General features: G+C 43.2%; 1 protein-coding gene across 1 annotated transcript in view; it reads right to left on the reverse strand.

Moving 5' to 3' along the window:
• The window catches only part of RNF145 (ring finger protein 145), a 96,656-nt gene extending 87,684 nt beyond the window's left edge, over positions 1-8,972 (reverse strand). The window contains exon 1 of the mRNA XM_061617506.1: positions 8,638-8,972. The gene's annotated coding sequence lies outside the window, so the exon portion shown is untranslated. The remainder of the gene's footprint in view (positions 1-8,637) is intronic.
• Positions 8,973-27,235: the final 18,263 nt, after the last annotated feature.

Below are 27,235 nucleotides of genomic sequence, written 5' to 3' on the forward strand. Positions count from 1 at the left end.
GTGTGAGCCCTCAGCGTTTTGGCCTTAAGGAGACAGGCCTGCCTCTCTTCTGCCTGACCTTCTGCTGTCTACGTTCTGCAGGTGAGGGGGGAGTATCCTGTTCACTGTCTGCATCTGGCTGCAGGGCCTCCGCTGTATCTGGGGTGCTCTGCAGCTGAGGGGGAGAAGGAGCTGGATTCTCAGGAGTCTCCTCCGTGTCTCCTTCTGGGTCTGCTGCTCCTGGGTCTGCTGCTGTTACTCCCGAGTCGTCCTCATCTGAAGAGTTCTCTGACAGGGCCATGACAGTTCCAAAGACAGGGGATCCCAGGGAATGCAATAATTATTGAACTATTCCCTTAATATCCCATGCAGTGCTTAAGATTCACAACAAAGGCTCTTACCATATATGGAGCGAGAAGTGCCAGATGTCCAAACTGGATTTAGAAAGGGAAGAGGCACCAGAGAACATATTGCAAAAATACGTCGGATAATGGAACGGACCAAGGAATTTCAGACAGAAATCACCATGTGCTTTATAGATTACAGCAAACCCTTTGACTGTGTAGATCATGAAAACTATGGAATGCTTTAAAAAAAATGGGGGTGCCACAGCATCTGATTGTCCGGATGCACAACCTGTACTCTGAACAAGAGGCTTCTGTAAAGACAGAATATGGAGAAACCAATTGGTTCCCAATTGGAAAGGGTGTAAGACAGGGGTGTATTTTATCACCCTATTTGTTTAATCTATACACAGAACATATCATAAGGAAAGCAGGACTGGACCAAGATGAAGGAGGTGTGAAAATTAGAAGGAAAAATATCAACAATTTAAGATATGAAGACAATACCACACTACTAGCAGAAACCAGTAATGGTCTTAAACGAATGCTGATGAAAGTTAAAGAGGAAAGCACAAAAGCAGAACTTCAGCTGAACGTCAAAAAGACTAAAGTAATGACAACAAAAGATTTATGTACCTTTAAAGTCAACAATGAAGACATTGAACTTGTCAAGGATTACTAATACCTTAGCATAGTCATCAACCAAAAGGGAGACAATAGTCCAGAAATCAGAAGAAGGCTAGGACTGGGGAGGGTAGCTATGAGAGACTTAGAAAATAAGATACATCAAATGCAAAGATGGATCACTGAACACTAAAGTCAGGATCATTCAGACCATGGTATTCCCAATCTCTATGTATGGATGTGAAAGTTGGACATGAAAAAAGCAGATAAGAGAAAAATCAACTCAGTTGAAATGTGGTGTTGGAGGAGAGCTTTGCACACACCATGGACAGTGAAAAGGACAAATAATCGGGTGTTAGAACAAATTAAACCAGAACTGTCACTAGAAGCTAAAATGATGAAACTGCAGTTATCATACTTTGGACACATCATGAGAAGACAGGATTCACTAGAAAAGACAATAATGCTGGGAAAAACAGAAGGGAGTAGAAAAAGAGGTAGACCAAACAAGAGATGGATTGATTCCATAAAGAAAGCTGCAGACCTGAACTTACAAGATCTGAACAGGGTGGTTTATAACAGAGGCTGTTGGAAGTCACTGATTCATAAAGTCACCATAAGTGGTAACTGACTTGAAGGCATATACCAACAACAACAGTAGCTCAGTGGGATTGTTAAGGGTTCACATTTTAGAAATTTGTGCAGAAAAGCATAGGAAGAAAGCTATGCATTTTGAAAGATATTGAATATTTTGACTATGAAGCTGTTGAAAACAAAAGCTAAGTACTCCAAAAGGAATTCATCATCTGATATGGTATAAATAATAAAGTTCTTAACTACAGCAGCAAGATCATATGCAGAGAACGCTGCTATTTACAGCCTCATAGCAAATCCATTAGAATGATCAAGGGGATGGAGCTAGTCCCGTATGAGGAAAGGTTGCAGCATTTGGGGCTTTTTAGTTTAGAGAAAGAGCTTGTCAGAGGTGACATGACAGAAGTGTATAAAGTTATGCATGGCATGGAGAAAGTGGATAGAGGAATGCTTTTCTCTCTCATAACACTGGAACTCATGGACATCCAATGAAGCGGAATGTTGGAAGATTCAGGACAGACAAAAGAAAGTACTACTTCTCATAGCTTATAGTTAAACTATGGAATTCGCTCCCACAACAGCAATGATGGCCACCAACATGGATGGCTTTGAAAGAAGATTAGACAAATTCATGGAGGAAAAGGCTATCAATGGCTGCTAGCTGTAACACTGTGCTCTGCTACCATAGTCAGATGCAGTACATTTCTGAATTCCAGTTGTTGGAAACTACAGGAGGGGAGAGTGCTCTTGCACTCAGGTGCTGCTATTGGCTTCCCATGGGCATCTGTGTGGCCACTGTGAGAACAGGATGCTTGACTAGATGTCCATGGCCTGATCCAGCAGACTCTTCTTATGTTCTTATGTTCATTACTCCATGTACAGTTAATCTAAGACTCTGAAACCAAAACTGGTAACTGTGAATTAAGATTGTTTAATCTCATACACATTGTATAATACAACACATACAAAGGACATTATGGTGTAATACGTTACCTCATTCACATTTCACTGTAAGCTATAAACCAGTCTACTGTGCAGAGACAAATTGCTCTCGCTTTGCTCTGCTCCTCCTGACTTGTACTAGGAGAAAACAAAACACAATATTTGGCTTTGTGTTATGTCTGAACCAGCAACACTTCCAACAAACCACAATCAGGAGCCAATGTTTCTTTGCTTATTGATCATGGTTTCCTGTGAGTGACCCAAACCACAATCCTGGTTCAGATTTAATACTAAATCAGGGATTGTGGCTAATTTCTGCCCAGCGTGAGCACAGAGGAGCAAAACAGCCTATAGCTCAGCATATTCCTGATAAACCATTAATTATGGTTTGCCGTGACATGGGAACTGGGCCAGTATTAGATTGGGATTTGTGTGACTCACTCCAGATCCTCACTAAAACACGATTACTGGACAGTGAGATCTGTCCAGTGCTTACGCAAATCACTCAACCTACCTAAAAACATTGTTTGCTCTGAACATTATTACACAACAGTCACATTGTAAATACTTTAGGCTTGACCAACTTCAGAGGGTTGTTGGGCCTGATGAAGTCAGAATTATAATATTTAATACCTTGCAATACACTACAAAAACAGATATACATTTGTTTTGTACATAATGTGATTTCCAACACTGGTTTGGAAGGCAAGAATAAAAATAATCTGCAGATTCAGCCATATCAGCAAATTGCATAATACAACACATAGGAAGGACATACAAAGGTCTGACTAAACCAGGAGGTCAAGGAGGAGCCCATAAGCTCATGAACAATCCAGACCGTAGACCAGACATGAACCAATACATTCTGATTGTACAGACCAACTGTAAGAATGGATGTGCCTTTAACAAAAATTCCATCATCCCATGTAAACCCTGACCAAGCCAACATATGCATTAGTAGGATTTTCTTGGTATATGACTGAGTGTATGAACAAATGTGGATATATTCATTTTTGCAAATACATATATTGTACACATTAGAAAGCCAGGGCTGGCTGTGGCTACCTGTTGAATACACTTACAACAATAAACCAAGGTTCGCTACTGTGTAATGTGTGAAACCCTTGATGAAATTATGCAGATGATTATGTATTTTGGTGTCAGTTAGGAACATGGGAAGCTGCTACTTACTAAGCCAATTTTTTTTTCATTCAGCTCGGTATTGTGTGCCCTGATTGGCAGTAGTTCTTCAGATACTCAAGCAGAGAAAGATCTTTCCCATCATCAGTTACTTATTAACAACTCTTTTGAAGACACTTACGGTGAAAAGTATACCCATTAAAATCAGTGGGATCACACAAAGGTATGGGCTTACAGCATGCACACGTTTTTAAGGTTGGAACTACAATGTTCAGAGTTACTAAATGCTTCGTTTAGTCCATTCTAATTTTGCCATCAGAGAAACAGCAACATTTCAATCACTTATGGGTTAAGACCTGCTGCAATATACATACAGATCTCCTACCTGGCAACCCCAAACTGATCACGATTAAAAATGCACCCACTGGTTATTAAGCGTTGTAAAACATTATTGGGCATGTTACAGAAATGTTCAATAGCAGCTTCAACCTCTATTTTTTTCCTTGACAGGGAAACAAGAAGCTATTAGTCCAAAAGCCCAATCCCATGAGTTTCTGCACAAGCAAAGGAGCATTTGGGATGACTGCTGCACTAATATAACTTCACAACTTGCAGCATTCAAATCTAGCGTTCTGTGCAACAGCACAGCTAAGCCAGCGACAGCTATCAGTGCCAGACACAGCAGCAGCACAAAGCAGCTGCACTTCATTGAAACAGAAGCGTGGCAGGGACAAGATAGGAGTAAACTCCCCTATATAAAATCTTAGGCGCTGATATCCAGCCAGAGTAGCACAATGCCCTCAGCATTTGGTAGTAACCTTTTGTAATACAACTAAAATTGACAATGGACTATTTGGCAAGAATATTCTCCTGCACTGCTCCGTATAGTGCCTCTGCAAGAACAGAACCACAACACCAACAGCATATAAAGGCAACACGCTCTGGAATGCCTTACTTGTGCTGATATTTGAACCAAAGAGCCAAGTAAATTATTTCGGTGAGTTTAACAGGCAAGGCCAGAGAAATGGGTCTTAGCAATATGATGAGAATTGTACTAGATCCGTTGTAGAAAAAGCACTGCCTCAGCCCCTTTTGGCCAAGTGCACACTGTACCTAGAGCCAGCAATGAGTCATTAAAGGCAACCTTGAAATCTCAACCTTCCAGATAAGGCACTCAAGTACTTTGGCAATGTGAAAGCTCCCCACTGCAGCTACTGCTTTGACCATGCCTGTCTGTCAAGTGAGGGAAAACCCCATCAGGTCTCAAGGGATGCTACTCTGACACCTTTTCTACACTGAAAGGAAGGCGGCTCCATGAGAAGAACTCTTGGGGTCGCTTCTCAAGTTACGCTGGGAAGATGTCAATGTGTATATCCATGCCTCAAAAGGAGTACAAGTTTAACATGAGAAAGGCAACACTCAGGTTCATACCCACAGATCTGTCCCTGGTGGTGTCTCTCAAATGCACCTTCTCACAGAGTTGGTTCATACTTTACTTTAGTTGGCTCTTGCACAATTATTAGATGTATCCTGCAATCGCAGGGTAACTCATGTTTGCAATGTATTTTTTAAGAGGCAGATTGCTTTCTTCTTGCCTTCCTATTTTCTTTTTGTAGCCTGTCTTGTTAGATAAGGAGCCTACAGGCAGGGATTGTCTTATCTTTTAATACATGCACAGCACTTAGAATTTAGACAATGACCACCTCTGTGGAAGCAGGGAGAGAAGAGGGATATGAGCTCCAAACTACTAGCCATAATATAGGTAGTGCAAGCACAACAGACTCACAAAAGCAGTTAAACATACAAGACAGCTTGAACCAACTCAAGGAAACAAAACCATGCTGCTCTTCCACATATCCAAAGCAGCTTTCCCCACAACTGGGTGCCCTCCAAATGTTTTGAACAACAACTCCCATCAGCCCCAGCCAGTATGCAATGTTTACTGGGGTTTATTACATTTATATACTGCCCCATAGCCGAAGCTCTCTCGGCGGTTTACAGCAATTAAAAACATTAAAAACAAATACACAAATTTTAAACACAAAAAACAATTTAAAAACACAATTTTAAAAAATTAAAAAACAATTTTAAAACATTGTTGCTGGGGTTGCTGGAAGGCAAACATCTGGAGGGCACCCAATTGGGGCAAAAATGGTCTAACGTTATAGGTATTCAGACATAGAGGATTTCTGACAGTAACATCCATGTTTGAGAGACTGTTCTATCCGTACTATCTCAAACAAACACACATTAACACTATTATTTGGCTCTGTAGCTTTTTAAAAGCAAATCACTGCAGTCAAGAACTTGGAATCGGAACATTGTATGATGGCATCATGCAGCGTACTGGCTGAAAAGAGCAAATGGAATATAAAGTATCAGTCGGACTTCTAATAATCTGAACTACCAACAGACTAACCAAAAAGGGCAAAGGGCAAGAATTCAATGGAAATTGTGCTGTGGGTGTTTATTCAAAGCAGATTGTGGAATACAAGAAAGACAATACACATTTTCCTTTTCTTTTTGTTCCTTTTTGCAGCACATGCCAGTTCTTCACACTGTTTTCTTGGGTTTATCTATCATTCTAAAATTCTTCCCCAGAGACATAAGGTATTATGGGGAAACTGAAACAAGCTATTTCCATTGCTTTCAAAGGGGAAGGGGGAAAGTCCCTCTCTGGTGTGTATTTAAATATACTTCACTGATTCAACCCACTGCTGACACTTGTACTGGGAAGCAGATCAAAAGCTGTGTGGAAAGATGCTTACATTTCTGCTAGAATAAAAGCCCACTAGTTTGAACGTCAAGCAGCAATGCTAGAAGATATGGGACTAATTGTTAAAATATCCACATAGGCTTGCTTTTGTCTCATCCTACAAAAGATCAGAGTCTTGTGTAGAATTGTCAACTTTTTTTCCAGGAAGGCTCCTGTGCCTTTAACAACTTCAAGACAAAGAGAAAAGCAGCAGGTGATGACTTATCCTGTAGTCCTGGAATAGTATTAGCAACACAATTTTTGCACAGGAAAGAGTTGTCAACCGTGCTTCCACATCAATTTGGAGCAAGTATATTCCTGACAGTATAATTAGAAATTCTATCAGAATTCTACTGACTCAAGCATAGCATCACCCATAATTAAATAAGCCAATTCATACTTGCAGAAGTTAAAGCATCATTGTCCTATTACAGCTTTGCTTAACAAGGTGGCATTACTTTTATCTGCAACCTGATCCTACGCAGGGCAAGAGCCTACTGAACTCAGTGGAATTGTTTTCAAAAAAGTGTACACGGAATTGCAATTTTACACTCTACAGTAAGAAAACCAAGGCGACCTATTAATACCAGATCTGCAGGACAGTATCAGCATTTTAGCTATTACTTTATTAGTATATATTGCAAATGAATCTCTTTGCCTCTTCCACACCCACAATGAGATTTAAATGTTAAACGTATCTTTTTTTAAAAAACGTGTATCACAACTAGAAGAATCACACAGCTTATAAATTATTTCTAGAAGTCTACATTAACAAGTGTGAAATCTGCATATGACTGCAGCCCAAAAGGGTAGTGCATAAAGCACAGGATTTTTTTAATGCGCAGGAGCCTGTTAAATTATCTTTAAAGTCACGTTTTTCTCCAACTCAGCCTGTTTCTCTAGCACACACTCCTTTCCTGTACTTGCCAGAGGACAAAGTAATACCTGACATGGAGGCAGCTTTCCAATAGCTAACCATCTGTCAAACTGAACTGCAGCTCCAAAGGGAAAGATAAAACAGAGAGAGAGAGAGAACATTACAAGCTTTAATTTAAGGGAAGAGAAGGTGCCTAACAGAACTAGATTTGGAGGGGCAGAACCAGGCAGTCAGACTGCCCTGCTCACTAGACTGAGAAAAGGGACATAATTCTTACATAAGCATTTGCTTTATAAACACTTGGGCCTCTTCACTTCCCCCCTTTTAGCCCACAAGATGGGAAAGTTTTGCAGCAGAGAGTATTTAACTGCAGAACGCTTGCAAGGAGATTGACCATAAACAAACGTAATACTCCAAAACCAACACCTATTACACATGGTCTTTCATTGATCTCGACTGGCCTTTATTTCCACTCAACGAGTTCCGGACCTAGAGGGGGGGGGGTCGGGGAGACCAGAATGCAAACAGACCGAAACCATTTCAGAAAGCAGAGAACCGCAAGTGCTACCACCAAACTCAGAACCTGGGTCAGCACCGTCAGCACCCTTGGGGGATGATTCAACCTCCCATCACAATAATCCAATACACTTTCTGGAAAGCAAATTCTCCGCAACTCCCGCTCCCCCCTTTTCTTTCCAGAGCCAGGAACTCCCCCCTCTCCCCATCGGGCTGCTGACTGCAATTCAAGACTCTCCATTAATCTACAACTTGCTGCAGAACCCCCTCCTCCTGGGCCCCCGGTGAGCTCAGCTGCGCTTGAACTCTAGTAACCCCCCGCCAAAGCTCGCTGCCAGCCCGAAACCTTCGGCGCTGCGCTCAGCAAGGGCAGAGGGGCTTCTAGCGCTGTGCTTAAAAGGGGAGAAAGAGAGACAGAGAATGGCTGCAATACCCCAAAGGCTTCACAACCCTTATACGGGAGGGAGGCATTAGCGGACGAACCATAGGGGTGGGGAAGCTTCATAAGGCCTTTAAGAGTCCACGGAAAGAGACCACCCGTTTTTAAGCAGTTTGGCTGGGAAAGGACGATAAGGTGGGAGGGGATGGAGCAGGGAAGAGTCAAGATCCTCAGGAAGGCGAGGTGAGTGGGGTGGGAGAGACCGATAGGAGGGGGGCAACGTAGGCGGTGATTTTGAATGATCCGTGGAGAAAGAGGTGGGACAAATATCGGAAGGAGCCGGAGTGGGGTGCCGAGGCCCCAGAGGAAGAAGCGGCGGGGCAAAGGGACATTAGAAAGGATGTAGAGTGGGCGAGGGAGAAAATGCACGAGGCTCAAAGGGGGGAATAGGATCGGAAGGGGGGACTGCCGAGGGTTCCTCCATCACCTGGGTTATGCGATCCGTCTCCACCCCTACCGGGGGGTTTCTGGCAGTTTCGCTCGTTTGTTCGCTCGCTCCTGCTTCCTCCTCCTCCGCTTCCTCCTAGCGGCTCCTACAGCAGCTGCCGCGGCTCCATCCCGGGCCTGCGCTGGCTTAGCGGCAACCGATCGGCCTCCCCAGGCAGCATTGTCATCGTCATCGTCGTCGTCGCTCTCCGCCAAGCGAGCGCCTCTGCCCGGTTAACGGGCGGCCAGGGGCCCTCCGCGTTGCTGCGCTTTGCGCCTTCAGCCTGCTCCAAGAACAGCCAACCTCTCCTCCACCCCTTTGCTTACTAGCGAAGAGCGCATGCGCCGGGTCTGCCGCGGCGTGGGGGGGGGGAGGAGGATGAAACTGGCTCGCCCTCTCCTGGGGACCTCCGGGCTTGCGGATCCCTTTCCCGCGCCGAACGTCCTGGATGGCATCCACGCGCCCACTCCATACTGGAGCGGAGCTGATTCGACGGCGCAGCAGCAGATCTTTTTCTTCCCGCGAAAACCTTCCTCACGATAACTCAAAGGGGGGGGGACTGGGGGGGGAGAGAAGTGATCTTCCTGATGGCAGGCGCCACTGCTTTCGTAGTATTAAACTCCATCCGTACTTCCTTGGGGTGACTCCGCAGCCTGATAATTCGGGAGTAAGCCCCACTATGTTCAATTACTCCCAAGTAACTGTATATTTAGGATTGTAACCACACAGCCAGATGTTATACTTGACTACTTGGAAATAAGCCCCACAGTGTTAAACTTACTGAGATTTACTTGTGAGTAAACACACATAGGATTGTGCTGCATGTTGCAGTTCAAATATTCCCTTTTTGAAGCAAATCCTCAGGTGCGCCAACTGGTGATCTGGGCAAGAAAGCCTCTTTTCCTCTCTCTGTGCAGAAGACATCATAGAATACTGTCATGCTGTCAAGTGCTGGCAGAGGTGTAGTCGTCCAGGGTCTTGAGGGTCTTAGACCCCTTACTTTCTTGGGAGCCAGGTCCCAGCAGGGTCCCTATGTCTCCAGCATCCTGTGAGCCAATCAGCATGAGTTTGTTTGCCACTGAGAAGAGTCTTCTAACATGCTTTCTTTGTCCTTCCCTGCTGACTGGAGCCAATCAGAGTGAAAGGTGAGTCAGCTACTAGTAGCTAACACTCTCCCCTTTTATACTTATTGGCTCCTTAGGGATGTCTGTTGTTGTGGGAGAAGGCATTAACAAGGATCTCATTCTCTTTTTTTTTTTTACAATAATTTTTATTCAAATTTTCATAAAACAAACATAACAAAATCATAAAACATTCAAAGACAAAAAACAAAACAAAACAAAAATGATTAAACAAAAAAATAAAATGTTGACTTCCCATTTGTCGCAGATCAGTTATAGATCTACAATATATAACAATCCTGTCTCTTAAATTATATTATAAAATCACTTTCCTCCAGTAGTTATCTTAATTAATCATCAAATCTCATAAACATTACTTTATTCTTTCCACAAAAAGTCAAAGAGAGGTTTCAATTCTTTAAGAAATATATCTATCAATTTTTCTCCAAATAAACATGTCGATTAATCCATCTCGTTAATAATAATAATAATCTTATTGTCATAACCATAGTCCAAATAAACATATCGATTAATCCATCTCATCAAAATCTGTTAGATCCAATAATTTCAATAGCCATTATTCCATTATCCATATTAATTCCATCTTCCATCTTCAATAGTCCTGTTAAATCCAGTAATTTCAGTGTCCCATTATCAGTATTCCATAATAATCTTGCTGTCATAGCCATAGTCATATAATAAGAGTCTGATGGGAATTTCCTCTATCCCAAATATTTTCTTGCCATCCATTCTGAATAAGTTGCTGAAATATTGTTGTAAAGTCATATCTCTGTTCTTTTTTACAAAATGCACTGGCTCATCTCTTGAGAGTTTTTCCATTGTCACATGGCTGCAGTTAATTCCATAGATTTTCTCTATATCAAGCTCCATCACATCATTCCAGTCCAGAAAATTATCCAAGCCATTGATAACTTTATCTCTAATATCTTCATTAATTTCTTCAGAGATAACGTTAAATTCCAAACAGTAGATTTTATTTCTAATATCCATAAACTCCAGATCTTTTTCCAATTCCACATTTGTTCCAATCTCCAGGGCTTGTATCTTCCCTTTATTTTTTCTTTTCTCATCTCTGATCTCATTCTCCTCTCTCACAGGATCCCCTATTTCTTCAAGCTCCTGCGTCATTTTGCTCAGTTCAATTTTCAGCTCCTTACTGCCCTGTCGCAGGGTTTGTTTCGTTATCTCAATCTCATCCATTATTTTCTGAAACATAATTACTTCCAGATTCTCAGCCACTTTCTTGATTGCCATTTTTAAAACCACGAAAACAAAACAAAATAAAAATAAAGAAGAACCACTTCTTATTTCAGCAACAATTGGGTTAATATTCCAGGCTTGATGACATCACAGTATAAACAGAGCAGCCTGCCTTATCTCTCTATGTTCAAGAATACAAAACAAATTTAGTTCCCAGCATCAAAACAGTTAGTGGCGTCGTGAAGAAGCAGATTCGTCAAAATAAAATAGACCAAAAAGAGAATAGTCCCAGACAATATAATGTTCCAAAGTTCATATTTTTTATTTTTTTCTCCTCGGAATAGAAATCCCTCTTCTGTTCATATCTTTAGAATGCACTTCCAGGACAGCTTTTTGCAATAGAAGCAGAGATAAGCTGTTAATTTCGTGAATAACAGAGAAGACTTATAGCTCACCCAGAAGTTCTTTAAAGCTGATTCATTTGACAAATCTCTTTTTGCTGCAACAATTTAAATCAAGTAAAAAAAAAAGATAGAAAGAAGGGTGCTTGCCTGTTAGTCCGTTTTCTCTTTGAAGAAAAGATAAATGTGTCGCATTAATCAGATAGAGCTTGTTCGGAAGTCCGTCCGGCATTGCTGGCTGGACCTTTTCTCATAAATTAATGAAATCCAGTCCTCCCAACAAAAACAGGCTTTTGAGGTTGATCTCTACGTTTCTCCCTGCCCGGGAGAAATTTCATCAGTCAAAAAAAAAATGTTCTGACTGATTTATATCTGAAAAAGCTTCTTCTGAGGCGGGAGCCCGTCTCAAAAGCAGGCTCAAGCGAAGTCACCCTTCCCGGAAGTCCAACAAGGATCTCATTCTCAACTCACTGCAAAAAGGGGGCGTGGCGTGGCTGTGACAAATATGAAGGGACCCTGCACTTCTGAATTTTCCACTACGCTACTGAGTGCAGGTGCTCTTCATGGCAACCCCGATAGAAATGGTCCCATAGCTATGAGACCACACAATAAAAGTGAATTTGTTACCAGTGCAACATTATTTATTTATTTTAATTGATTTTTTACATTTATATCCCACCTTTCCTCCAAGGAGCTCAAGATGGTGCACATAATTCCTCCCCTTCTCCATTTTATCCTCACAACAATCCTGTGAGGTAGGTTAGGGTGAGGAACCATGACTGGCCCAAGTTCACCCAGTGAGCTTCATGGCTGAGGGGGGATTTGAACTCTGGTCTCCCAGGTCCTAATCCAACACTGGCTTCAGTACCAACCCAGCTTCATTTCCTCACTCATTCCTCCCACCTTGCTAAGCATCCAGCTTGATGAAGAGTTCTGGTGGACTCAAAAGCTTAATCACAGTTTTGTAACATTGTGGCTTATCGTAAGAAAGGGACTTTGGAAATGTTCGAACTCAGAGTGGCAGTCTAGCCTTTAGACATGTTTACTGAGTACCAGCTGAACATTTAGATGTCATCATCTCTGCTATGAAGTGGTGACATATCATCCCTTCCTATCTCTGCTTCATTATACCTCTGCACACAAATACAAATGCAAGTGCCATGGTACATGCAATATGAAATTCCCAAGGGGTCCAGTCCCCATATTATTTATTTTATTTATTTATTTATTTTCATTTCTAGACCGCCCATAGCTAATAGCTCTCTGGGCGGTGTACAAAACGAGATTAAAATACAATATAGAATAAAATCAGTAACAATGCAAGACATGCACAGCCATTCATACAAAAACATGTACACTAATACAAAGCAATGCATGCATACATCGTAACATGTGACAAGTCTTTATAATTAGGTGTGATTAGCTTCACTGATTTCTGTGGTTCCAAAAAAGAGCTGTTTATTCTGCAACAGTAACCAAATTTTAAGTCTCATTGAACTCACTGTGACATTTCCATGTAAATGGGATTATGATTAGTTCCTAAATCACTCCTGTTTATATAGAAAATGAATACAGGAACCTTTTAAATAAACTAAAGAAAATTGGGGTTAATTATTTGAATATAGGACAAACATCTGAATGATCAGAAGCTCAGTTTTCGCCTGTTTGTATGGATCAGTTCCATCTGAGGAGCTAAAGTCAAGTATGACCTAAAGGCTGAAGTAAGTCTGTTATTAAACAGTTTTGCCAACTTCCTGAAAATAGCTAGTTTGGCAGTGCAGTGTCTACTCAGAAGCAAGTTCTATTTAGTTCAATGGGACTTATTCCCAAATAAGTGTATATGAGGTTGTAAACTTAGACAGGCAATAGTATATACTAGGTTTTACCAGGAAACTGAGGGGAAAATAGCGGTTTAAAGAGTCATAAATCACCTAAAAATGAAGAGTCTTGTGGCACATTAAAGACTTACAAATTTTATATGGCATACGTTTCTGGGGATCACAGCAGCCTACTTCATTAGATGCATCAAGTGTTAGCTGAGTTGCAAGCAAATACATACATGGTTGTGGGGAGGGGGATTGTAAACAGTGAGGTCAGAAGGAAAAGAAATACAGAAAACTTCCTTCTGGAAAATAAACTATGGTTTAACTTTAACATAGTGTGATGTGCAAACCAGGCCTATTTAATTTTTGTAAACCACCCAGAGAGCTTTGGCTATGGGGCGGTATGTAAATGCAATAAATAAATAAATAAAATATGTGGTAGCCATTCTACTGGGCTACAGAGCAGAGGGAGAGAAGAGAGGCTCCTGGGCTATTCCATTATCTCTGTTAAAAGACCAGCGGTCTGTGGCTCCCTTTCAATTGTCACCCAGCAGCAACCATTCCATCAGGCTACCTGACCTGATTCCATCCTCCTACTGGTCCTTATCAGAACTGTAGCTTTAAGGACTGATATCTGAGCTTGCTTTTTCATCTCTTCCTTCCCATTTTTTTTACTGGTGTGTCATCATGTCTTTTAGGTTATAAGCTTGAAGGCAGGGATTGTCTCATAACTGATTTCCATAAGCTCCTCTGTGAGTCTTTTTAGTGACAGGCTTTAAAAAAAAGCTTTAAATAAACAAATGAAAGTATTGTCAAAGAATGAGTTGTGCAATGATAAGTGAAAGTGAGCCTAGTGCTGCTGGGAACAGATGCATGGAAGTAGGACAGTTGTTTTTGAAGAAGAAGCAACCAAAGAACTTGGACGTTGTTTCACCTGCCCCAGCTAGAATCACTTATGTCATATTTAGTGAAGAGCTCTTTGAAAAAAATGTATATATATATGTATATAGATAGATAGATAGATAGATAGATAGATATAGATATAGATATAGATATAGATATAGATATAAAGAAACTAGGATACTGTGTTTCATTTATGGAGAGCTTTTCAAAACATATAAACGCTAAGTAACACTATTCCTCTTCTTATAAAACAGCAGATTTAAGGCCAGCAATGTAGAATTTACTCTACTTCCAAACAGAATTAGCAGTCAACATTAGAACAGATCGACCTTCTGCTCCAGTTGAGATGGGCATGTTTTGTTTTAAATATGCAGTTTTAAAAACATAAGAAGAGTCTGGCCCATGTAGTCCAGCATGTTCTCACAGTGGCCAACCAAATGCCCATGGGAAACCTGAAAGCAGGACAAGAGCACTCTCCTCCTGCAGTTTCCAGCAATTGGTATTCAGAAGCATGCTGCTTCTAACCATGGAGGCAGAGCATAACCATCCAGGCTAGTAGCCATTGATAACCTCATCCTCTATGAATTTTGTCTAATCCTCTTTTAAAGCTATCCAAGTTGGTGGCCATCACTGCCTCTTGTGGGAATAAATTCCATAGTTCCACTTCATGCTTTGTGAAGAAGTACTTTCTTTTGTCTGTCCTGAATCTTCCAGCATTCAGCTTCATTGGATGCCCATGAGTTCTAGTGTTATGAGAGAGGGAGAAAAACTTTTCCTTATCCACTTTCTCCAAGCCATGTATAATTTTATACACTTCTATTACGTCGCCCCTTACTTGCCTTTTCTCTAAACTAAAAAGCCTCAAGTGCTGCAACTTTTCTTCAAAAGAGCATTCCTCTATCCCCTTGATCATTTTGATGGTATATTTTTATATACTTTTTGTGAGCTGCTTTGAGGACTCTGGGAAGGAAGGAAGGGCGAAAGAAGAGCCCAGGCATATTTCTTGTTTGGTCTTTTTTTACATGTTTAACCAAATAAACCAAACCATGTTCCTGTTGCCCCAAAAAGAAGGTAGCAAGATCACAGAAACTGAGTGTACAGGGCATATGGATGTATTGCATATGTCCAGTGCATGTGTTATGCTGTGCACATGGTAAGCAGGCATATGATTACAGGTGCCCTATTACATGTACAGTACTATTTTCCACATTTGCTGACAATGTGAACTGATCCAAATTGTATCATGGGCAGTCTGTTCTCTCCAGCAGCACAAGCAGAAACTTGTGCAACAACAGCTCTTACAGCTGCCAAGAATCGGGTGGAGTCAGACTGCTCCACCACTCTGGCTCTGAGGCATTATGTAGGAGGTTTAATTAAATGAGGTCTTTCTTTCCAGGAATTTGGGATGCTGATGTTTTCCCTTTAGATCAGTGTTCTTCAACCCTGGGTCCCCAAATGTTGAGGGACTGCAACTCCTGTCATCCCTGACCATTGACCACACTGACCATTGACCATTGACCACGAGCTAGAGGGAGCCCCAGCTGACGAAGCGTCAAGGCCCCAGCTGACAAAGCGTAAGGCGAGTTAAGCAGCAGAGCGAAAAGAGGGTAAGTAGCTCCCATTTATTCCATTATTTAATTGAAGTAAAACAGCTCAGAGCAATAAGTAATAAGGGCAGCCCAAGGTCACCCTGAGCTAGGAGCCAAATCCTGAAAGAACCTATATCTTAGGAGACAGATCCTAGGAGAAGGAAGCCTATAGAAAGCTAGTTTTCAACACCACCCTAGCAGGAAAGCTTCAGGGGACACTGTAAACAAGGCTAAATTCCAGTCGGAGAGAAGGGGGAAAAGGAAACTCCACCGACACATACAGGGAGAGAGTCAGCTCAGTCCTTGCTAAAAAGGGCAGCTTCAGCCTTCCTGAAACACAACCACAAGCTCTGTTTCCCTAGGTTAAAGAAAGGTCAGGCTGTTCTAGGTGGGAAAACAACAAACACAAAAGACTTGCCTGGAAGGCGCAGCCCCTTGATTAGATTAAAAGCAGCCAAAAGCTTAAACAGCCCCGCCCCTCGCTCAGGAAGGAAGGAAGCCTGCCTTCCTGCCTTCAAAGGAAGGAAGCCTGAGAGAATACTAAAGAGTTAAGCCCCAGCTGATAGCCATCAGCCTCAAGTAACACATCATTGGCTGGCAGCAGTAGCTGGGAGGAACCAGCCACACATATAAAGTCAGAGCACCCTAGCGAGGGAGCCTGCTCCACGAGCTAGAGGGAGCCCCAGCTGACGAAGCGTCAAGGCCCCAGCTGACGAAGCGTCAAGGCCCCAGCTGACGAAGCGTCAAGGCCCCAGCTGACGAAGCGTCAAGGCCCCAGCTGACGAAGCGTCAAGGCCCCAGCTGACGAAGCGTCAAGGCCCTTTCCCTCTGCAAAGGTGGAGGATCTATTAAGTTGATCCGCTCCCGGAGCCGGATGGATCCTGTAGGTTTTCAGAGGGCTCTGGGAGATTTTCCGGCTGATAGGACTGGTGCTCCTGTCGAGGCCCTGGTCGCACTGTGGAATACAGAAATGACCCGGGCTATTGACACGATTGCTCCCGTGTAGAGCTCATACAGCTCCGTGGTATACCCCGGAGCTGAGAGCGATGAAACATGAGAGGAGGAGGCTGGAGTGCAGATGGAGGAAAACTCCCAGTGGATACAATCATGCCTTGGTAAGTGCCACCAATAAGTTGTATACAAAAGCGGTAAGGACAGCAAAGAAGCTCTATTTTGCTGCCTCTATTAGATCATCTTTAAGCCGCCCAGCGGAGCTTTTTAAAGTCGTTGGAGGGCTCTTACACTCTGGCCCCCACGATACTATGGAAACATCTGAGACCCGCTGTAATGAAATTGCTGGACACTTTCAAGATAAGATTGCATGTATCCGCAGGGACCTTGACTCTGATGTTGTGACAGATGAATCCATTGAAGTGTCCGGAGCACAGCCTTGTCTTTCTTTATTGGATGAGTTTCAGTTGGTGCAGCTCGAGGAAGTGGACAAGGTGCTTGGAATGGTTCGGGCGACCACGTCTGTTCTGGATCCTTGCCCATCTTGGCTAGTGAAAGCTGGCAGGGCTGGAACCACCGGTTGGGCCAAGGAGGTGGTTAATGCCTCCTTGAGGGAGGGAGTGGTCCCTGGTAGCCTCAAGGAGGCAGTAGTGAGACCTCTTTTAAAGAAACCCTCCTTGGACCCAGATAATTTAAACAACTATAGACCGTTGGCGAATGTCCCTTTTCTGGGCAAGGTTTTGGAGCGGGTGGTTGCCAGCCAACTCCAGGCGCTCTTGGATGAAACTGATTATCTAGATCCGTTTCAATCCGGTTTCAGGCCTGGTTTTGGCACCGAAACAGCCTTGGTCGCCCTGTATGATGACCTGTGTCGGGAGAGGGACAGGGGGAGTGTGACTCTGTTGATTCTCCTTGATCTCTCAGCGGCGTTTGATACCATCGACCATGGTATCCTTCTGAGGAGACTCGTGGAGTTGGGTGTCGGGGGCACTGCTTGGCAGTGGTTCCGCTCCTACTTCGCGGATCGTCACCAGAAGGTAGTGCTTGGGGAACATCGCTCGACACCATGGACTCTCCATTGCGGAGTCCCTCAGGGGTCAGTTTTGTCCCCCATGCTTTTCAACATCTACATGCAGCCGCTGGGTGCAGTCATCAGGAGTTTTGGAGTGCGTTGCCATCAGTATGCTGATGACACGCAGCTCTATTTCTCCTTTTCATCTTCTTCAGGTGAGTCTGTTGATGTGCTGAACCGTTGCCTGACCGCGATAATGGACTGGATGAGAGCTAATAAACTGAGACTCAATCCAGACAAGACCGAGACATTGTTGGTGAATGCCTTCCCTGCTCAGATGGTGGATGTTAACCCTGTTCTGGATGGGGTTACACTCCCCCTGAAGGAACAGGTACGTAGTTTGGGGGTTCTTCTCGACTCTTCCCTGTCTCTCGAGGCCCAAGTGGCCTCGGTGGCACGGAATGCGTTTTACCATCTTCGTCTGGTAGCCCAACTACGCCCCTATCTGGACAGGGACGACCTCGCCTCCGTTGTTCACGCTCTGGTAACTTCAAGATTGGATTACTGTAATGCGCTCTACGTAGGGCTGCCCCTGAAGACAATTCGGAAGCTTCAGCTGGTGCAGAACGCAGCTGCCAGACTACTGACGAGGACCAGTCGGTCTTCACATATAACACCTGTCTTGGCGCGTCTGCACTGGCTTCCTATTTGCTTCCGGGTGAGATTCAAGGTGCTGGTTCTTACCTATAAAGCCTTACACGGCGTGGGACCTCAATACCTTGTGGAACGCCTCTCTCGATACGAACCTACCCGTTCACTTCGTTCAGAATCTAAGGCCCTCCTCCGGGTACCAACCCATCGGGAAGCCCGGAGGGTGATTACTAGATCTAGGGCCTTTTCTGTGGTGGCCCCTGAGTTGTGGAACAGCCTCCCCGAAGAGGTACGCCTGGCGCCTACACTTTTATCTTTTCGGCGCCAGGTAAAGACCTTTTTATGCTCCCAGGCATTTTAATTTTCTTAACCATTTTAATCTTTTAATCCGTATTTTTAATTTTTGTCGTATTGTGTTTTTGTAGTGTTTTTTGTTGTTTGTTTGTATATGTTTTTATGATTTTTATTATGATATATTGTATTTTATCTTGTTTGTTCACCGCCCTGAGAGCTATTCTGCTAAGGGCGGTATATAAATTGAAAATAATAAATAATAATAATAATAAATAAGGCCCCAGCTGACAAAGCGTCAAGGCGAGTTAAGCAGCAGAGCGAGTTCGGCAGCAGGGCGAGGAGGCCTGGGCCCCCCACTCTGCCCGTCTGTTCCCTGACCTCAACTAAACCGCAGTCTCCAAACCATTGACGTAATAAACCTTAAACAAAACTATGCAGGTAAGAAGCCAGCAGGGGTGTGGGGGCTTTCCAGTGTTTTGCACTGCCTGCAGCATGTACGACTATCTGCCTGTTGGACAGAAGTCGTGGGTGTGCTCTCGGTGCAATGAGCTCCTGGCTCTCCGGGAACGACTTCATTTCCTTGAGGTCAAGGTGGCGGACCTGGAAAAGCTGAGAGAGGCAGAGAGGTGTGTGGAGGAGGCCTTCAGGGACGTTATAGCTGTGTCCCACTCCAACGATGACAGCTCTCCTGCTATCATGGAGAACGATGGTCTCGGGGAAGGAGAGCATCCAGCTGAGGAAGAGGGAAACGATCCCTTAGAAGGGACCCATTCCTTGGGGGATGAGCAGCTACCCTCTTGTGCCGAGGATATATCTCCAGGGGGTGGAGGGATCCTTGTAGTGGGTGATTCGATCATTAGGAACATAGACAGTGGGGTGTGTGATGGGTGTGTAGACCGCAAGGTGTTTTGCCTGCCTGGTGCGAAGGTTGCGGATATCGCCCGTCGTTTAGATAGTTTGGTAGACAATGCTGGGAAGGAGTCAGTGGTCGTGGTGCACGTTGGCACCAACGACATGGGGAAATGCAGCCGTGAGGTCCTGGAAGCAAAATTTAGGTTGCTAGGTAGGATGCTGAAAGCCAGGACCTCCAAGGTGGCTTTCTCTGAAATGCTACCAGTTCCACGCGCAGGACCAGCCAGACAGGCCCAGCTTCGCAGTCTCAATGCGTGGATGAGACGATGGTGTCGGTGGAAGGGTTTGGATTTGTTAGGCACTGGGGAACATTTTGGGACAAGCCGGGCCTGTACAAAAGGGACGGGCTCCACTTGAACCAGAATGGAACCAGACTGCTGGCACTTAAAATTAAAAAGGTAGCAGAGCAGCTTTTAAACTTGCGGAACGCCTCTTCCGATATGAACCGGCCCGTGCACTACGTTCTGCTACGAAGGCCCTTCTCCGGGTTCCAACTCACAGGGAGGCCCTGAGGGTGATGACAAGATCTAGGGCCTTCTCAGTGGTGGCCCCCGAACTATGGAACAGTCTCCCCGAGGAAGTACACCTGGCGCCGACTCTGCTCTCCTTCCGGCGCCAGGTCAAAACCTTCCTATTCTCTGAAGCATTTTAAGTTACACTGATTTACTTTTTAAAATGTTTATTGTATTGGATTGATGATTGTATTTTAGTATTATTTTGTTATTCATTGTATTTTTATGCTATTTTATGTTCACCGCCCAGAGAGCTATTGCTAGTCGGGCGGTATATAAATTTAATAAATAAATAAATAAATAAATAAATAAATAAATAAATAAATAAATAAACTGACTGAGGGGGGAAACCCGACAGGAGCTGAGAAAGGTCCGGTTCGGAATAAACCTCCCCCCTGGGATAAAAACCAAAGAAATGATGAAATTTTAAAAGGGGTAGGCCTAGAAGTAGGCATTGTGAGAGCAGGGGCACAGGATATAAATTCAGAAGAGCAAAATTACCACAGGTCTAACCACAAGTGCCAAAGACACTTGAAGAGAGACACTGCTTACAAGTGCCTGTACGCTAATGCTAGGAGCCTCCGAACCAAGATGGGAGAACTGGAGTGCTTGGTCTTAGAGAAGAGCATTGATATAGTGAGCATAACCGAGACCTGGTGGAATGGAGAAAACCAGTGGGATACGGTTATCCCTGGATATAAACTATATCGGAAGGACAGGGAAGGACGTATTGGTGGCGGAGTCGCTCTATATGTGAAAGAAGGCATTGAATCCAGCAAGCTCGAAACCCCCAAAGAGGCAGACTCCTCCACAGAATCGTTGTGGGTGGTGATACCGTGCCCCAGGAGGGACTTAATACTGGGAACGATCTATCGTCCCCCTGATCAAAATGCTCAGGGAGACCTTGAGATGAGATATGAAATTGAGGAAGCATCCAAACTAGGAAATGTGGTAGTAATGAGTGACTTCAACTACCCGGACATAGACTGGCTGCATATGTGTTCCAGTCATGACAAAGAAGCAAAGTTTCTAGATATTCTAAATGACTATTCCCTAGATCAGTTGGTCATGGAACCGACCAGAGGGACGGCAACCCTGGACTTAATCCTCAGTGGGGACCGGGACCTGGTGCGAGGTGTAAGTGTTGTTGAACCGATTGGGAGCAGTGACCACAGTGCTATTAAATTAAACATACATGTAACTGGCCAATTGCCAAGAAAATCCAACACGGTCACATTTGACTTCAAAAGAGGAAACTTCACAAAAATGAGGGGATTGGTAAAAAGAAAGCTGAAAAACAAAGTCCAGAGGGTCACATCACTCAAAAATGCTTGGAAGTTGTTTAAAAACACTATATTAGAAGCTCAACTGGAGTGCATACCGCAGATCAGAAAAGGTACCGCCAGGGCCAAGAAGATGCCAGCATGGTTAACGAGCAAAGTCAAGGAAGCTCTTAGAGGCAAAAAGTCTTCCTTCAGAAAATGGAAGTCTTGTCCGAATGAAGAAAATAAAAAAGAACACAAACTCTGGCAAAAGAAATGCAAGAAGACAATAAGGGATGCTAAAAAAGAATTTGAGGAGCACATTGCTAACAACATAAAAACCAACAACAAAAAATTCTATAAATACATTCAAAGCAGGAGACCATCTAGGGAGACGATTGGACCCTTGGATGATAAGGGAGTCGAGGGTGTACTAAAGAACGATAAGGAGATTGCAGAGAAGCTAAATGAATTCTTTGCATCTGTCTTCACAGTGGAAGATATAGGGCAGATCCCTGAACCTGAACTAACATTTGCAGGAAGGGATTCTGAGGAACTGAGACAAATAGTGGTAACGAGAGAGGAAGTTCTAAGCTTAATGGACAATATAAAAACTGACAAATCACCGGGCCCGGATGGCATCCACCCGAGAGTTCTCAAAGTTCTCAAAGGTCTATCAGTTGCCCAGCAACTGGTGAAATGGGCCAGGAAGACCCTTTTATCATTGAAACTCTTCAGGAGAGCCTCCCCCCCCTCCTGGCTGCTAGGAGAGGTTTGTGCTTTGAGTGTTTTTAGTAGTGTCTAGAGAAAGGCTGGTGACTGGAGGCAGCAGAGAGGCTGGCTCTCTTCATCATGGCTATAGGATGCCTCCTGTAACACAGATGGAAAAGCTGGATATTGGACTGCTGATGCTTTGAACCCCTCCATCTTAAGCTCAGGTTGGAATGTGTGTAAATAAATAAACCATATTTCATAAAGACACCGCAGTCTCTGCTGATCTTCTTCGCAAAGGAAACCAAACCCTGGATGAGCGCAGGGACCCCGGAAATCTCACCGATCAGAGATTGGGGAGGCGCACAACACTGCTAATAATAGCAAACAGGATTAATTTTCTGGGGTAGGGGGTATTGTTGTCAGGAAAACAACATTGAAGAAAAGAGCCCACCCCTCATTTTTTGCCCTGTCTCACAGTGCTCCAGATCCCCCTAACTGCTTATAGATTTTTTCCTAGAAAAAGATATGGGGCTTCCCAAGCAAGGAGATTTAAATATGCATTTAGAGTAACACATTGCTTAACCTGAGACACCTACATGTGATAGTGGTAGACTTGTTTGGTTAAACTTCCCAATTAAATATAAAGCAAAGAAGATGCCTCCTTGCATTTTTTATTGTTCATTGCAAATATAAAGAAAAAAACCAGCATCAGCTCACATCAAGAATAACCCATCAATCCTAATTTCAATTTATGTATTAATGTAAGCACTCCATATGTCCAAATAGCTATCCAAGTGAGATTGACATTTATAAGATGCTAGCAGCCTTGTATCCAGTGTTGCTTAGGAATTCTAAGAAACAAAAAAATCAATGCCGTTTTTAAAGTGATTAAAATCAGTGCAGTTTTGAAACGTTCAATCTGCCATCTTGATTCAAAACAGCATCCAATTGTATCCAAACTTGCATGAAAACCTGCTCCTTAATCTCAGGAACCATCATGCAAAATTTGGTTACGGTATCTTAAGAGATGTCCACATGCATAGCGAACAGAGAGTTCTCCAAAGAATACTATAGTGTAGATATGTGCAAATGTAGAAAGGACAGTCAGCTCTTCAGACCACTGAGGAATGGATGGTGGATGTTAATCCTTCCAACCTTGAAGGATCTGCTTTTGTTGTCCGACTGTAAGTTCCTACATCACAAGAATATAACTTAAAAGGACGTGAATATCCACAAATATCAAGCTTTTTCCAAAACAAAGTTAATATGCCCTTCATTTTTAGAGCAAAAGGAATGTGTAGGAAAGGAATGCCAAATCCTCTTGCACTTATGACTTGAGGTTGGGGAATATTATTTTGCTTTCTTGCACAATTTGGAAAGATGTTTTGTTATAACAAGGCTCTTTCTCAAAGTTACACACACAAACACATGGCTTTGATACCACAAGGGAGACCTGCTAGCTACTTCTCATTTCCTCTGTGTTCTTGATGACATATTTGTATGATTTTCCAAGCTGTTATAACAAATCATCTTCTCAGATTTGGCAAAAAGGCAAATTAATATTCCCTAACCTGAGACTTGTTGGATAGGATTTCTTTCTGGGAAATGTTTTTGTTCAGAAATGCAGGAATTGTCCTACAGTGAAACCAGGCTCAGAGATTTGCAGCCATCTATCATTTTAGAAGAAGCATTTGTCGAGCATTTCAAAGGCTTCCTGTAAGTTTCATTTGTTGCTGCTGCTATGTTTGCCTTATAATTTACTTCATTGCTAACAGAGCTTTATATAAACTGAATTTCTTAACTTTCAGCAACTGACAGAAATAATTGCTCCTCCTCAGAAACAAAAGCTCTGTTGAATTCTGAAGAATAAATGCATGCACTATGCAGAGGCATCTCATTAAAACTTTCAAAAGATTTTCTCAAAACTGAGAGATAATGTGGACACCTGATGATAGTGCCTGGACAAAAGCCATCACCTTAAATTAGTCAGAAAGGGAATTTCGTTGAGGGGATGTTGAGAGAGGCAGAGAAAAATGTCATAGAAGGAAACACAGTGTTGTAACTGTTGTTGTAGGAAAGTCTGAGTTCTCCTTTAGGTTATTAAAAGATGGAATGTTTATAAAATATAGAGAGTGCTTCATGGTAGGAACTAGGCTCTTAAAAAAAGGGAGCAATACCTGAAGGACTAATTTAATCTATTCAAAGGGTCTGTGCTTACCCTGTGGATAGAGCACAATAACATAAGAAGAGCCCTGCTGGATCAGACCAGAGGTGCATCTAGTCCAGCATTCTGTTCCAACAGTGGCTAGATGTCTGTGAGCAGGACATGAGCACAACGACAGTACTCTCCCGCACTCGGTATTTAAAGGCATAGTGCCTCCGGTACTGCAGGTAGTACATAGTAGTCATCATAAAAGTTTTAACAGTAAACAATTTTGAATTCCACGGAGAACTTCCTATCAGGTTTGCACCAGCATTTGAATCATCACACACTGCAAATAGAATGGCTCTGGACCAGAATACGCCTTCTCCTTTCTGCTTCAGATGCTTTTGTAAACCAGAATTCTCCTCTAGCAGAAAGAATTTTTAAAAGTGTGAGACTTCCATACTTAACCACTCAATTGTATGCACAATCATGATGGTTAAAAGGCAAGGATATACCTATTATTTCAATACATGCTCATGCATAGAGTGGAACCTTGTGTTAGCGACTATCAGCAGAGAGCCAACATGCCAATTATTCCAGATTTTGCACACTCACTCCTCTCTTCAGGCTATTGGAATGTATAGTTCTTGGAAATAAAAGCAAACTACTCTGTCTGAGCAATTAGATATGCATAAACATATCCGACAATACATTTAGAAAAGTGTACTGTGGACATGGGGTGCTAGATATATCATATGCATCACTGATAAATCTTTTTCCCCTAGGATGAAAAGCAGCTAAGGAGAAGGTGAAGTGGGGGGAAAGCAGAGCTTGGAAAAGTTACTTTTTTAAAACTACAACTCCCATCAGCCCCAGCCAGCATGGCCACTGGATTGGGCTGATGGGAGTTGTAGTTCACAAAAATTAACTTTTCCAAGCTCTGGGGAAAAGGAACATTGCAATATATTATATTAGGACAGGGTAGCCAATGTGGTTACTGGGACTCCAATTATCCCTGACTATTGGTCATGCTGGAGGGGGCTGATAAGAGCTGTAGTTCAACAACATCTGGAGATCACCATGGAGGCTACTTCTGCATTTGGGAGATGACTAAACTAAGCTTGTCACTCTACAGTCCTGCTCCATAGTTGCATGTAGAAGATCCGGTTCAATCCCCTGCATCTCCAAGGAGGACTGGAAAGCCTCCTTCCTAAAATACTGAATTGCTGCTTCCAGTCAGTCTATAGACAGTAATAAACTAGATGGACCAATTACTTAGCATAAGGCAGCTTCCTTTGTTCCTGCACAGTGAGCTTTTGTTCATTTGTTGGTATGTTGAAACACCTTTAAAAAATCCAACCCCTTTCCTGTAGCCTGACATGGTACCATCCAGAATTCTTATCATCTCATCCTGTGTGATGTATAGATCATCCCTGAGGAACCACAGACACCCCTGGCTTTCACTGTGGGCTCATTCACATGGGAGCTGAACTGCGTAGTAAAGATGCAGCTTTTGCCATCACAATAGATTTGCAAGGTTCACACTTCCTACCTTCAAATCTACTATTTTCCTTTCACACATTTAGGTGTTCCTCTGGAAAGGTTTAGTATCGCTCTTTCCTTGTGGCCCCGCCCCTAATTTTACATGCTTATGTACCAATACAGTAGGGCTCCACTCATGCGGTGGGTTACGTTCTAGACCCCCGCTGAAAAGCAAAAACACTGCTGAAAAGCAGAACTCATTGAATAGAATGGTGTGTGATGCCCCAAAACCGCCATAAAAGCGGAACAAGCGCCGTATGAGTGGGGTTTTAGTCTAATTGCGTCTAATTGAGACCGCCGCATTAGCGAAGCGCTGTAAAGCATAGCGCTGTAAAGTGTAGCGCTGTAAAGCGGGGCCCTACTGTATTGCTAATGGAAAGAGGAGGGTTTTTTTGTCAGTTTCATTGTTTCTTGTCAATTGCACACCTCACCCCAAGGTTTCAGCCTGTAGAGGGTGGGGGTGCAATTGACACAAAACTGTATGAAACTGAATAGAAGGGGGAGTGAGTGAAAGGCAGCATTTGTGGGCGGCAGAGAGAGAGGGAGCTGGTGATGTGGCATAAGAGAGCCCGCCCACTAAAAAAAACATTGAGGCAAAGTGCCTACACGGAGGAGCACAGCGAACCTGAGACGGTTTTTCCTTTCCTTTTCACATTACAATTGGATTGGTTTGATACAGGAAAACTGTGTGATAGCTGCTGATTGCCTGCAATGTCATGTGAATCATGCAACTTAAACGGGAATGCAAGTAGCACCAATCTCACAGTAAGTCGCCATGTGAACCAGCCCTATATCAAGCTCCATTAACTGCTCTTACCAGATGTTAACTTTTTTTTAGACAAAGTTCTTTTTAAGATTTCTGCTAGATTTACTTAAAAAAAAGAGTTTTAAGAAAGAATACCCAAGACAGATGTTATGCAAGCTAAATTAAAAGCACTTTTTCAGCTAGAAAAGAGACCTTGGGGTAACAACATTCCTATATTATCCATTTTATCTGGAAATGTGATACTTATTACAGTGCAAACAGTTGAAATAGCTCCAGCATTCCTCATAGGTGATTTCCTCATTGGAAGGCAACAGCATAGCATATGTGTGGCTTCTTACCACTTGCTTGCTTTGTTTTCAGTTTCTACAGTTAGATTCTCCAGAGGAAAAAAAAAACCACAGATGGGCGTTTCTTGCTTGCTTAATGCCAAAAATAAGCTTCTAAATGATTTACAAAATAGAAAACCAGTTCCACAGGCACTAAAATATACACATACATAGTGAGCATCCATAATTAAGTATGCAATCCAAACTTGCTTCCGCAGCCCTGTCATTGACAGCAATGCCAGCAGAACATGGAGGAGGCACGATAATTGGGCCTGATCCCTGCAGCAGCTCCAGGGTGGTGCAGCAATTGGGTCTGGATGAGGCCCAATGCTGGCTGGTGATGGCTGTGAGACTGGTATGGGATTCAGAAGATCCAGGATGGCTCAGCTTTGCATGCTCCCCACTCAAAGAATGCCATGTTTCAGGGCTTTCTGCTGGCAGGAGTACTGCCA

This window comes from Rhineura floridana, chromosome 3, assembly GCF_030035675.1.
Source record: "Rhineura floridana isolate rRhiFlo1 chromosome 3, rRhiFlo1.hap2, whole genome shotgun sequence".
Taxonomy (NCBI): Eukaryota; Metazoa; Chordata; class Lepidosauria; order Squamata; family Rhineuridae; genus Rhineura; species Rhineura floridana.